The sequence below is a fragment of the Lacerta agilis genome, chromosome 5 (assembly GCF_009819535.1).
Source record: "Lacerta agilis isolate rLacAgi1 chromosome 5, rLacAgi1.pri, whole genome shotgun sequence".
Lineage (NCBI taxonomy): Eukaryota > Metazoa > Chordata > Lepidosauria > Squamata > Lacertidae > Lacerta > Lacerta agilis.
The window spans coordinates 41,305,422-41,319,918 of NC_046316.1; the positions used below are offsets into that span (position 1 = coordinate 41,305,422).

General features: G+C 41.8%; 1 protein-coding gene across 2 annotated transcripts in view; it reads right to left on the bottom strand.

Annotated features, from left to right (window-relative positions):
* Positions 1-14,497, bottom strand: part of LHPP (phospholysine phosphohistidine inorganic pyrophosphate phosphatase) — a 111,144-nt gene that overhangs the window by 60,660 nt on the left and 35,987 nt on the right. The gene's annotated exons all lie outside the window — the stretch shown is intronic.

A 14,497-nucleotide genomic window follows, 5' to 3' on the forward strand; every position in this document is an offset into this window, starting at 1 on the left:
CCAACTCTGCCCACTTTGAGTGAATTGACAATAGAAGGAAGTGACCAGTGAAAGGTGCTACCTCAGACATTAACTGCTATAGTAAGCCATACCATACTGACATGAGACAATTTTGCACCTGCAGTGAAAAGAAAAATGGTGGTTCAAGGCAGGACAATGGCTTTTTCTCTGGAATCTGCATTTTAAGGTGATTTATTCACATTGCTTCGTATTTAAGATTGGACCTCCTCCCTGCTTTGCCGGCCTTTGTCCACCTGGCCTGGGAGGGTGGGGCCCTGACTGACTCCATGTACAAAAGCTGAGGCTGCTGAACAGGCTGGGGTAGAGTTTTGGGGGGTTGTTGTTGCTGTTATTGGTTTTTTTGTATCTTTATTTTATATCTTACTATGATTTACACAGAACTAGATCAATTTTTTGTTTCAGTTATTGTCTATGACTACTTTTCTTATGCTGTAATTATGTATTTTTTCAGGTTGTAAGTCACCTTGAGCATGGTTTGAACTATGGAAAGGCAGCATACAAATAAAATGATGTAAGTATGCCTGCATGCATGTATATTCAATCATAGAGGGATCTAAGATCCAATGACACATTTCATATGTACCCAAGAAGAAAAATAGAAAGATGAATTCCACAAGGTGATTTTCCTTCATGGTCCCACTGAGGTCCCAGACTCACAGCTTGCTGTCTTTAAATTTGCTTAGATACCACCATTAATTCAGTGGTTTTACACTGCTTTACACTCCTAACTTTACCATTTCAATTTCCCACATTGGATGCAATTATTGACAAACAAGTAAATTGCAACGTCTATTATGTATTTAGTTGCTTTCTATAACCAAAGTCTCAAAGCGACTTATGACAGCAATAAAATCTAAAAAACACAATACATAGCAGATATACCAGTTAAAAACAATGGGCTAAATGCAGCAAAGTCATTGCATAAGCAGAATCAGTTCCACTCATGCAACGGAACTTCCCCTACTTTTCCTTCCCTACCCCTCCTTGTGCAGCTCCCCACATACTCCTAAAATTGGTCAAGAGGGTTTGGTGGAGTATAGTGAGGGAGAGAAAGTTATGCAGTGTGTGTGGAGGTCATTCCGCTCACACAATGACTTCATTGGATACAACCCAGAATTACACACTGAATGTGCTCATCCACAATAATCAATTACAAAACAGAAGTATCTTTCACCATTCAACAGCAGGACGAACACACAGCTACTATCAGGACAGTCACAAAAACAGTATTGATGACTTAGAGAATCGAAATGTCCACCTGGCACTGAAAATACGGTGAGGTTTACAGATTCTGTAACTAAACTTGAAGAAGTCGATGGCTGAACTCCACCTGGCTAGTCCCCAAGCAGGGTAATACAAGCAAATCTATGGTTTACAGATTAAACATGCTGTAAATCTTGGGGAAAGGAATGAGGCAAAAGATTAGAAACAATCTTTATTCCAAGATAGCTAACCCTGATTATTAAAACTGGTGCCTAACAAATGAATGGCATGAGCAGTTGGAAACAGAGACCTTCCATCCTCTTACCAACTACCCTGCTGATCAGTAATGACAGGATTAGCTCCATTTGTTATTTCCTGCTCTTCTGACATTTAAGTTGTCTTAAGTTTATGTCTTACCTCGGCAATTAATGAGTTTCTTTTTCTTGCAGCAGAACACTTAGCATACACTCGGTCTGCTCAATAGTTCATAACAATGACAAATGAAGCATTCTTCTTTCTCAGCAGCTTGCCTAACCATGATGTATGCAATCTGTTCCAGATGGGAAACTGCCTTTTGCTCTGGGTATTCTGAAGCCCGATTCTCACAGTGTTTTTTTCCAGTTGCAATGCAAACATGGGACAATCTCATCACAGCAAAATGAAAATTCTAGTATTTCCCATGCCAGAGGGAGCCACTTCTCAATAGGTTTCCTTGGCATTGTAAATACTGTCCAACATGGATGGCTCAATCTATTTCTGGCGTGTGTCAATTTCACATAAGTGAAACTTATACATTCTGTCCTGTTTCTGCATTTATCTATTTTTTTTTTTGTTTTTAACAAAAGTCTCCCGAGACAGACGGATACCAATAGTCATGCAGCCTTGGGTTGATGGGAGCTTTAGGCCAAAACATTTGGAGGGCCAAAGGTTGGGGAAAACTGATCTAGGCATTACCAATTTTTTTAGTCTTGGTTTTTAGACCTGGTTTCCAGTTTAGTTATTGATGCGCCATTATTGCTACTGCAAAATAATGGCATTCACCTATTGCAACACTAAGCAAAAACTAGAGCTGCCAAATACACATTATAATTAGCTAACTTTCATGTAGATGGTCTGTTTTTAAATTGTGCTCATTATGAGAGATGAGTTTTTCTCTTCTCCTTGGCTACAATGTGTGAGCTCATCTCCCTAGCGCAGTGTTTTTCAACCACTGTTCCGTGGCACACTAGTGTGCCGCGAGATGTTGCCTGGTGTGCCGTGGGAAACATTGAAAAATTCAAGAGAATTACTTTATATATAGTCAATATAGGCACAGAGTTAAATTTTTTAACATTTTCTAATGGTGGTGTGCCTCGTGATTTTTTTCATGAAACAAGTGTGCCTTTGCCCAAAAAAGGTTGAAAAACACTGCCCTAGCGCACTTGAATATTTACATTAAGCTTATTTCTCTCAAAGGCCTGGTTATCAGCTTGGTATGCACACAATGCCTCTCCTCTTCCACCAGTGTTAAGATATGCTTAACATATTAAAATGACATAAAACAAAGGTGGCAGGTAAGTGTTCATGCAGGAGAATATTACTTCAAATCACAGGTGCCACATTTTATACTGACTAAACACACATGCATGTACAGATTTGTTGAGACTGTCTAATCTTTCAACAATGTGGTAGCCTCTCTAAAGTCAATGTTTTAACATTGGGTGGCTAATATATGAGAATACCTCTCCATGCTTCCAGACCTATGTAGGTTACGCAGATATAGTATTAATGTAGTAACTTATTATCTTTGCACTATCGACATGTTTAGCCCATAGCAAAGCACAAAATTCATCGTAGGAAACTAAAGATCAAGTCAATGCCTCTTAATTTACATGTGATTTTATGGAACTTTTGCAATATCTCATTAATATACTAAAACAGCAACTGATCTCATTCTAAAAACAAGTACAGTTAAATACCGCAAATAGATTATGATTATTAACAAATATATAAAGGAAGGGGGGGAAATAACTTCATAGAAAGCTTAAATTCATATATTGGAGGATTTGCAGTGATAGAAAACTGGTATATAGTGAGAGATGGAAGTTAATTCTAAGTATCCTGGGGATAGTGTATAAAAGTGAGAAGATGAATTTGGAAAATAATAAATATATTGTGCAGCAAAGTGCTCTCTTGAAACAAAAGCAAGTATTCTACCATGAAATATAAGCCTGGGAGGTTGATGAACAAAAGTCTATTTAGTCATGCCAAGAATACCAGAAGGTGGGTTAGATGGGTCAAAAAAGGCAATTCCTTGTTCCATAAAAAGGTGTAATTGACAAGTCTTTTAAATTATGTGAATCCAGAAGGCAGGGAAATAGACTTTCTATTGGAACATATATTTGAAGAAAAAGAAAAAGAGGAGAAAGAATAAGCTGTGTTCACAGGAATAAAACCTGCCTCATCTGTGGTGGAAACTTTATTCATTTCTGTCAGTTCTGCTAATGTTCCATGAAACTGGGAGCCTGCTATAGTACAGCTGACCTATCGGCTGTGCTGCCATGTGCTGCTGATTTTTTTTTTTGATTTTTTAAAGAGATTTACTTCACCCATTAAGGTTTACATCCCAACCTTTCACACAATTACTCATGCTATGCTACCCTAATAAAAGTTAGTGAGCAATAAAAAAATGAAATAAAGCCAGAAGTCTTTTTTCTTCCATTGTAAAGACAAGATTCATGTGGCTTCTCTAACACAAAAAATGTCCACATCAGGCAAACGCTAGGAAAAAGACCATGCAAATCCGAAAAACAAGAAGAATGGAGCTTCACTTAGCTGTGATATTTCACTCTGTCGGAACTTTGCTTAAGGACACCTGAGAACAATCAATCTGTTGGACTGCAGAGGAAGAACAGGGAGGGGGTTAACTTGTGGCCCTTCAGACATCACTGAACTGCAACTCCCATCATCCCTGATGGGTGGCCTAGAGATGATGGGAGTTGTAATCCAACAACTTTCTGGGAGGGTCACAGGTTAGCCACCCATTTGATCTAAACTGCTGGGCCATGGCAGTGGTTTGTAAACTGCATTCTGAGGGGCTCCTGTGAATCGCTGGAAACTCAGAGAGATTCTTGCGAGGTAGAGTCAAACTAAATACAATAGCTCCTGACCACATGTTAAAATCAGGTCTGGTGTTGAATCCATACCAAGTTGAGGCTGGTCTGGGGATTTAATGTGCAGAGTGCACAAGGAGAAGTGAAAAAGTGGAACTTTCCCTTACAGTACTGATGTTTTGTGCCTAGAAATATCTGTTACCATTCTTTTTTTTTCAGGTGGGGTTGCTTCTGGTTTCTAAACTTCAACAAGGAAAAAAGCATAACTGTGGCACAGTGGTCATGGAGTGAAAAGCACCAGCTGGGGGAGGGTTCAGCACCCCTCTGGCGTTGCTTCATTTTAAGCTGCTCCTCTGCTCCTGGACTCAATGACAGAGCCAATTTCAATAAACAGGTCTGCCCCAGATATGTCTACTTTGACCCTGTAAGTATCAGTACTTCTCAGGACTTGCCTGCCTGCCCCACAATGTACAGAAGTAGAAGAATATTGCACAAGTTGTTCTAGGCCATGCTTTCAGTTCAATCAATCAATCAGTCTGACCAATATCCCTTGAACTGAAAAACGTACACTGGAACATGCCCCAGAACTCTTTCCCATGTACAGAGGTGCCTTGGGGGACATGCAGGGACTCCCTGAATGTAGAAATCTGAAAATGAAACAATAGTACTTATGGGATAGGACAGGGGTAGATAACAGATGTTTGGGACTACAATTCCTATTGGTCTCAACCAGCATTGCAAATGATTAGGCATGATGAGAGTTGTAGTCTGCAACATCTGGTGGGTGCCACATTTACTACCCCTGACTTAGGATATCTGCAATTATGACTAACCTGTTTGTGCCAGCAAATTAGCATTGCTATATGTGAGCATTCTCAGCAATCACTGCAGTCCTCTCCATTCAATACATAGTAGGTCAAAAGAAAGGTTTTCATGACCAGCCAATTAAACTCTGTTTTGTGACTTATGAGGTGAATAATATTTGTTTACATTTGGTCAAAGAGGTGGATGGGATTCAGCATGTAATCTGTTTAACAGATGAACATGCGTTGCTTGATTTAGTTCTAAAGCAATAAAAATAATTGCCCGACTTGCTCATATCCTGCGGTTACAAAGAAGTCAAGGCCATTTCCTCCTGCATGTGGCTGTTGGGTGGAAACAAAGTGTGAAAGGTACTATTTGGTAGAATGATCCACAATGGAGAGTCCAATTTTATTCAGAATAACCAGGCCAAATGTCTGTTTTGTAATGTCTCTTTTTCTTGAAATTCTCACCTCTATACTTAGGATTACAAAGCTCTCTGGGGTTTTTGGTATTTTATTCTGTCTTCCAGGATTGAAGTGTATTGCACAGTGTACTGGGTTTATGCTGGGTTTTTTATTTTGATAGTGCCATTATAAATGGAAATGGATCTATAAATACATATACTATTAACCAGTAAAAACTTTGAGGTATTATTTCTTACATACTTTTATTTAAACACAGTGTGTTATAATTTCACATCTACATATAATAATATGATTAGACATCGAGTGACATCTGAATTTCATGGCCAAGTAGATTCATTTTAACTTTAGTCAAGGTCATTCACACAGGAGTGTCTGTATACAACACTACAAAGCAGTAGTTGATTTCAAGGCAAATTGTATACATGAGTCAAGCAGTTGTCGTATGGTGATTAAGCAATTTGGTTTCACAAGGAGCGTGTGAAGAAAGCTGGGTATTTAGGGAGAAAAAAACTGCCACATTATAGACACTCATTTTAAGCAATTCTCTTTCAAATATGGTGGCCAGTTTCAAACAAAGTGCTTCCTACATGAAGCTGACTTGGGTTATGCACACCATTTTCATGATACGAGTGCCTAGTGGAGGCCGCTTAAACTGGGTACACATGGAGACTGCTCTACATATGTGGAAAGCTATTAGAGGGTACCAGCTTGCCACACAGATCAGCCCTATGCCAAAGGCTGTAGCTCAGCAGCAGAACACAGAATGCCTTGGACTGTCATATGTCTTGTGCAACTGTTTGAATGTCACATTTTGATGTTTTTGTTTTGTTTTTGAAGAAAGTTCTGCAAGCAAAAGTTTTAATTAAATTTATGGGACTCGACAATGTTTCATTCCCAAAAGGCAGTCAGTTCTCATGCATACAGTCACTTCAAACAGCACAATATTAATATCTGCAATATACCCACTATGCTGGCTTACTGCATTTAGGGTAAAACCTTCACTCCATCTTGCACAATCGCCTCCAGCTGTGAAATGGAGGAATGTGCTTGGAGAGCTCTTAAAAGAAAACACTATATGAGGAGGGCAGTGTTTCTGCTTTTGTGTGTGGGGGGGTCCTTTTAAGGCTCCATTTTAAGGTGTCCTTTTAAGGGACACTGGTGGGGCGATGTCTAAACCACAGAGCCTAGGGCTTGCCAACAGAAGGTCGTCAGTTCGAATCCCTGCGATGGGGTGAGCTCCCGTTGCTCGGTCCCTGCTTCTGCCAACCTAGCAGTTCGAAAGCACGTCAAGTGCAAGTAGAAAAATAGGTATCGCTCCGGCGGGAAGGTAAACGGCGTTTCCGTGCGCTGCTCTGGTTCGCCAGAAGCGGCTTACAAGCGGCTTAGTCATGCTGGCCACATGACCCGGAAGCTGTCTGCAGACAAATGCCAGCTCCCTCAGCCTATAGAGCGAGGTGAGCGCCGCAACCCCAGAGTCGTCCGCGACTGGACCTAATGGTCAGGGGTACCTTTACCTTTAATTGCAAGGCCTTGGGATGACAAGTTAGGAGAGTGTTGCTGTACTTAGGTCTTGCTTGCAGGCTTCCCACAGGCATTTGGTTGGTCAATGTGAGAATAGGATGCTAGACTAGAAGGGCCTGATCCATCAGAGCTCTTTTTATGTTCTTAACTGAGCCCCCAACTTATATGTTAGAAGTTACAAAATTCATGAACTATATTATAAATAGAAGCTCATAATGTTAGTATCTTTAATCAGAAGAATCCTAAACACTGAGAAGCTCCTTAGTTGCAATGTAAGGAACCTTTAATGGTCTTTCAGCACCAGCAGTATGCAAATAGTCTATTTGGAAAGAAGACCAACCTGCTTGTTTCTTCAAAGCATTCCTCTCTTTTGCATTTTTACTCTTTAAAAAAAATCATGGCCCACTACAAAAACATTGCATGATTATTAGCTGACACAGCTGTTTAGCACTTTTCAGAAAAGTTTGATTTTGAAAGCTTTTCCTTCCCCCTCCAGATGATGTAATCTTCAGGCAGATGTCAAGCTTAGTTACAACTGCACATTCTTCACTTCTGAGTTGGACAGACTCTTTAAACATTCCCCTATTTTTAGGTCTGAATTCAGTCCCCTGCAGCCAATGGTTTAGCAGAAGCTAATGTTATTCAACTACAAAAAGTCTTTCACAGTGTGAACAAAGGTTCACTTTGTAACAGGTTACAGAAAGCTCAGAGCAGCGGCTTCGCCTAGCTCTGTGTTCAGGCAGTTCATGTGATGATGAGAAGCCCTTGAAGGTCCCACTGTCCATAAACTGCATTTCAAGGGATAAATGAGGGTTTGAATTCAGAAAAGCATGGGACAGAGTCGTCCCTCCCTCACAAATGGAGGCATTATGTTCAGTAAAAGAAGAAACACTTTGCATCATGTACCGGTTGGAAACACGTCAACTTCACACAAGAGTAAAGTAAATACCATTGTTCAGACTACTCAGTGGCGAAAGGAAAACTGAGTTCAGAGAGATCTGACGACGACGACTACCACAAAAGAAGCCATGGGATAATTTAATACTGAACACACTGAGAACTAAATAGGAATACTGAGCCAATACCTAATATAATCAATATACTCATTCATTCATTCTCATTTCTAGTTTGCCCATGAACCAAAGTCCTCTGGGCAGTTTACAGAAAATATAGTTTAGACCCAAGAAGTAATATGTCTTCCTCCTAGTCAAGGGTATCCAGCTGCAGACACATGGTCACCTCAGTAGGGTCCATGCAGTAGCAAGTCTGCTAGCTGAATAGATTTAGAGCACTTAAAGCATTTAGGGCTATAACAATGTGTAGCTGTTGGGCTTTTCAAATAGTTATTTATTTTAAGTATTCTTACACTGCTCCAGCTGGCATGGCTCCCAGAGCAGCTTACATAAAGCCAATAAAAACCAGCAGAGACAATATCAATAAGACAATAAAACCTGAGTAGTTTAATTGCAGCGGGGGGAAACAAACTCCAAGATGGGTGGGAAACCTAGATGTTGCTGCACTACAGTTCCCAATTGCCTTCACCATTGACCATGCTGACTGGGGCTGATGGGAGCCAGAGTCCAACAATATCTGGAAAGCCACACGTTCCCTGTCACTGCTCTAAAAGGCTTGGGCAAATAAAACGATTTTCACTTATCGCCAAAAAGAAAGCACAACTCAGAGCTAGGTGCATCTCCTTGGAGAAGAACATTCCAAGATCAGGATGCTACAACTGAAAAACCTATTCTCCAGTCATCAGCTGTCTCACCTCCAATGATGAGGAAACTGGAAGAACGGCCAATGAGGAAGATCATATATTAGGCAGGTACAGGTACAGCAATTCCAGGGGACTGAGGTGTCTTCGGCCCTCTCAATATTTGTTGGAAGGGGGCTGAGCCCCCTCAGTGTTGAAGGGGTGGAGGAGGCCAAGCGCAGAGTGCGGTGCAGCTTCAGTGTCCAGCTCCTCCAAAGCGCTCTGCCTTCTCCAGACGTTGTGATATCCCACACATGTGCAAGGCACACCAGGCCCCCTCAATCTTGGGGGCAATTTGGCGCCTGTGGTCAGGCACACGAGGGAGAGCTGTGGTCCTTAAGGTACCTAGTCCCAAGCCATTTAGAGCTTCAAAGGGTAAAACAAACCCTATGGATTATGTTTGGATATCCATGGCCAGGTTCACCTAGTCTATAAATGGTCACAGCTGTCAAACAAGCTGGTGTTGGCTTCAGGAGCACCCACAAGCTATGAACCATCTTCTTCTTTCTGAGAGAGTGCTGCCTTCCAAAGTACAGGTCAAGGTTACCACCAACCACCAGCACCTCTATTTTATCATGATTCAGTCTCAGTTTATTGGCTCTCATCCAGCCAAGGGGTCCAGCAGAAGCCCCCCAATGCTATTCTCTGGTAGTGGTCCTGCAGATAGGAGTGGAAACACTGCAATATGGTCTTCTAAACCACAGAGCCTCTTCAGGAGGATACTATGGTCAACAGCAGCTTCCTCAACCTCGGCCCTCCAAATGTTTTTGGCCTACAACTCCCATGATCCCTAGCTAGCAGGACCAGTGGTCAGGGATGATGGGAATTGTAGTCTCAAAACATGTGGAGGGCAGAGTTTGAGGAAGCCTGATCAACAGTAATGAAGGCTGCTGAGAGATCAAGTCATTGTGCAATTCTGGGTTCAAGGAGGCAATAAGAAGGCCCACTGGAACTAGGCTACTGTAGAGAAACCATCTTCGTTATTCTGGACCATACTATTGTATCTTAAATCACAAGATGTTCCAAGGGTCTGAAATGCAGTTACTACAGCCTTGGGTAAAAACACCAGTTAAACATTTCTAATTTAAATAGAATTGGCTGGAAATATTAATTCAACTATTTCATTGCCAGGATATAATGCTTTTACTTTGATTTAATCACAGAACAAACAGATCTAATTTTTAGCCTCTCTCTGCATGGTGTCCAGGAAAAGCTACTGCAGTTTCCACATGAAGCATGCAAACCAGAAGGAGGAACCACAGTCTAAAGGAAGGAAATCACTAGTGAAACCACAATTGCACAGCTGTCTCCAATGCTAATGCTTCTGAAGCACATTTCAGCAGCCCCACCAGCTTCTTTAAGATACCACTCTCTGTTACTGTTTGGAATGATATTCAGTGGGGCTTCTAAATGATGAGCTAGCAAATAATTGATCTTACCGCAAGCTATGTGAGCAGAAGAAAACACTGAAATGTTTGGGTAACTACCATGGCTATTCTATAGCAGGGTTTTGCTACTGCAAGGTTGGGATTAGCACAGACAAAAACCCCTTATCCCACCCTGTTCTAAAACTCGCAGCAGAGAGAACAGGAGACAGAATGTTGGGACCAAACACAGAAATTCAGCTGTGTGTTGCTTGTCTTCAAAATGGAGGCAGGTTTGTCTTCACAGATTATACTGTGCAGGAGAGAACAGACACTCTGTAGGAAATTTTGGAGAGGCCTGCACAGAATGCCTTTCTTTTCATAGATTCAGTCCAGTCACCCACATTGCTTCATGAATAATGCATTGGCAGCGAAAGGAGAAATATAAATTGGCTTGACAGGCAACCTGAATAAACTAAAGTGGCTCTCGAAATTTGCCTAGTCTAGCAAGTCCGCACAGAACTCAACAATAAGTAAGTGACACGAACCAAACAACTCCCGAGTTTTCCTTAAAAGAATTTGCACTGTATCTTTTAGCACACATGCAATAATGCCCGGCCTTCGTAACAGTTAACCATGCAATTAAGTAATCTACCTGAATTCTAAGAAATTGCTAAATATCCACAGGCAATTACATAAAAGCTTAAGGAAGTTCAAATAATACATAGTGTTGATAGGCCCTTGATGGGAGCCCAGTCCATTAACACTAAGAGTCACATGTATGCCACCTTAAGTTTGGTGCTTGTAGGAAAAAGGGGATTAAAGTGGATTTTGAATGGATTTTAAATGAATTTTTAAAGTGGAATTTAAATCTCTATTATAAACAAAAATTCCAGAAGTAGTTCTTCATTTTGTAAACTAGCATCATACCACCAGATAGTCATCTCTGTAGCTTTCCTCCCCATTATTTCTGTACAAGAACCATGCGGCTTTAATGGATAGCCAGCTGTTGTAGCTACTCTCAGAATGAAAGCAACCATTAAAACCAGCAAATTTAACTTCTACATTATTGCCATAAAACCGATTTGTCAATTTGTACCATGATGTGAAAACCCCAGTCTCTTCAAAATAGTATTTTCTTGACCCGATATTACAGAACCGTCATTGAGAGGAAGAACACATTTAAAACAAAACCCAACAATTTATAATCCTATGTTGTATGCTAGCCAGGAAGTGCTTAAATCGAGATCAAGATCAGGGTGAGAATAACACAGGACAGCCTACTCATTTTGTTTCCACTCTCCTGAACAGAATGGTTCTGTTTTATAAGCTGGGGGGGGGGGCACTGCCTCCTTCTGTCCACAGTCAACTAACATGTATGAATGCCAAGGGAAAACTTAAGACTCCTGGCATAACATGTCAAGCCTATGTGACTAGGTTGATCTCTTTCCACCCCCTGGTGCTATTTGATTCAGCCTGCTTAAATATTTCAATCTGTTGCGCTCCAAACAGTACTGTGAGTCTCCCCCTCACATCTGCCAAAAACAGCTGAACATTTTATAACCTCTTGGTATCTTGTGAACCTCAACAACTGTTCTCAACCAAAGTGATGCTAGCCAAGAAAGAGCCTCGGTTCAACCAGGATTTAATATTTCAATTACAATACCTGCAAATAAGAAACCAGAGACTCCTCACCTGCACAAAACGACACACCCAATCCATTGTGCAGCCCTTCCCAACCTGGGAAGACAGTTGCAAATGCCACTGGGTAGTTTTACCCTCTCACTGTAATGTGTTCTCAAGTAACAAAGTATTGGAATAGTAATAGGAACTGCATAATTGATGGGAAGGATCTTGGCATCACTCTTGCACAGAGGTAACTGCTACATACCTCATAGGGGCAGGCCACTGCAGCATAGTCTAAAAGACATTTTAAATTTAGAAGTGTAAGGTTAACAGAATACATCCATTAAGAGTTGCAGGCCAAATGAAACACTCATAACTTTCCCAGTCCTCCTCTTTGAAAAAAGCTTCATACATGGCCACTCATGTAGCCGTGGCAGTATGTGTCATACTATGAACACCTAGCTGTCAAAAAAGCATGGATCATCATATCTGTTGACAAATTATACTTTGCTTCAAATAAGCCTCACATTCCAATCTAAAGAAGAACTGCTTCCCATTTACATGCTGGCTGGGCTGGTGGGATGTGATGTTTCAATCTGTACATTGTTTTCAACCAGGTTTGGGCCTGTGTGTGTGCTTTGATCGGCTCATTCACCAATCTTTTGTAAGAAAGGGAAGGAAAGCTTTTCAGGCAATCCAAGCACGGATTTGTAAAGAATTTCATGGGACAAACCTACCTGACAGCTTAGAAAGTTGGAAACCTTTGATCAGTGAGGTACCTGGAAAATGCCATTGTACTGGCAGCTGTTAACAAAGCTTTCAAGTTTTACTGTGATTTGGCAACTGCTGCTTAGAGCCTCTAGGGAAGAACATTGGTCAAAGCTGCAGTAAATGTACTAATGGCACCATCTAAGGGCACTAGGATGTAGTACACTCATCTCTATCTGAAACGCACATTCTGTGAGCAATCATACTCTAAAACAGTGAAAGCAACACAAAATATATCAGCTGGAATTTCAAATAGTGTAAACCATCAAAATGAATTTCTTGCATTTCATTTCCAACTATGCTTTCCTTTATGTTATATTCTAAAGTCCCTAAGGATTCTTTATAGGGCTTTTTATGTAAAGGTAAAGGTAAAGGGACCCCTGACCGTTAGGTCCAGTCACGGACGACTCTGGGGTTGTGGCGCTCATCTTGCTTTACTGGCTGAGGGAGCCGGCATACAGCTTCCGGGTCATGTGGCCAGCATGACTAAGCCACTTCTGGCGAACCAGAGCAGCTCACGGAAATGCCGTTTACCTTCCCGCCAGAGCAGTACCTATTTATCTGCTTGCACTGTGTGCTTTCGAACTGCTAGGTGGGCAGGAGCTGGGACCAAGCAACGGGAGCTCACCCCGTTGTGGGGATTTGAACCGCCGACCTTCTGATCAGCAAACCCTAGGCTCTGTGGTTTAACCCACAGCATACTAAATTGTCACTCTTAAAAACAACAACTATTCCCCATGTCTCCTTTTACACATTATCAGGGATTCAGAGCATTTCTTAGATGTGCAAAGATACTTCCACATACACACCTGGGCTTCCTTTCTGTTAGTCTCAATGGCATCTTCTCCTGTTGCTCTGAATACTACCTTGCATCACAGAGCTGCTTGCCAAGTGGTGAAAGGAGATACAATTTGCACGAAAGGTCTTAAGAGCCCAATGTACATGCAAAGCTCTGCACTAGGCCCCTTGTACCCAGCCACTGTATGGATGCACAAAGCCCAATGTTAGCACACTTAAGCACTAAAGTACAAAGATGGGTATGAAGCTGGCTTTTTCAGACCCCAGTAGTCTTTCTAGCTCAGTACTGTCTACACTGGCTGGCAGTGGCTCCCCAGGGTTTCAGCCCTACCAGGAAATGTTGGGGAATGAATCTGGGACCTTCTGCATCCAAGGCAGATAATCTACCACTGAGCTACAGCCCTTCAAAAATGTAATGAGCTAAAGCGTGAAGGTGTTTTTACTTTCCAATTTGCTTCGGAAGTCAGGGCAGGGACTTCTTCATTTGCCACAGAGAAGAGATAGCAGTATTCCAAAGTGCAGGGCTACAACGACAGTGTGTTTTCCATGTCATTAATGACACTTTGCGAGGAAGAAGGAATCTAACGCTTATCCTATCACAATCTGATGGTTTCCCTTAGATTGTTCATCACATTCATCATTATTGTAGAGCTTTATAGGTGCTCTATAGGGACGCGGGTGGCGCTGTGGGTTAAACCACAGAGCCTAGGGCTTGCTGATCAGAAGGTCGGTGGTTCGAATCCCCACGACGGGGTGAGCTCCCGTTGCTCGGTCCCAGCTCCTGTCCACCTAGCAGTTCGAAAGCACATCAAAGTGTAAGTAGATAAATAGGTACCACTCCGGCGGGAAGGTAAATGACATTTCCGTGCGCTGCTCTGGTTCGCCAGAAGCGGCTTTGTCATGCTGGCCACATGACCCGGAAGCTGTACGCCGGCTCCCTCGGCCAGTAACGCGAGATGAGCACTGCAACCCCAGAGTCGGACACGACTGGACCTAATGGTCAGAGGTCTCTTTACCTTTACCTATAGGTGCAATGTGGGTGGCCTCTGCACAGAAGCAATTAGAATTTGGTTGAATTGTTTCGGTTTTCATAGGAAATAATGGGGAACAAGTTGTATTGAG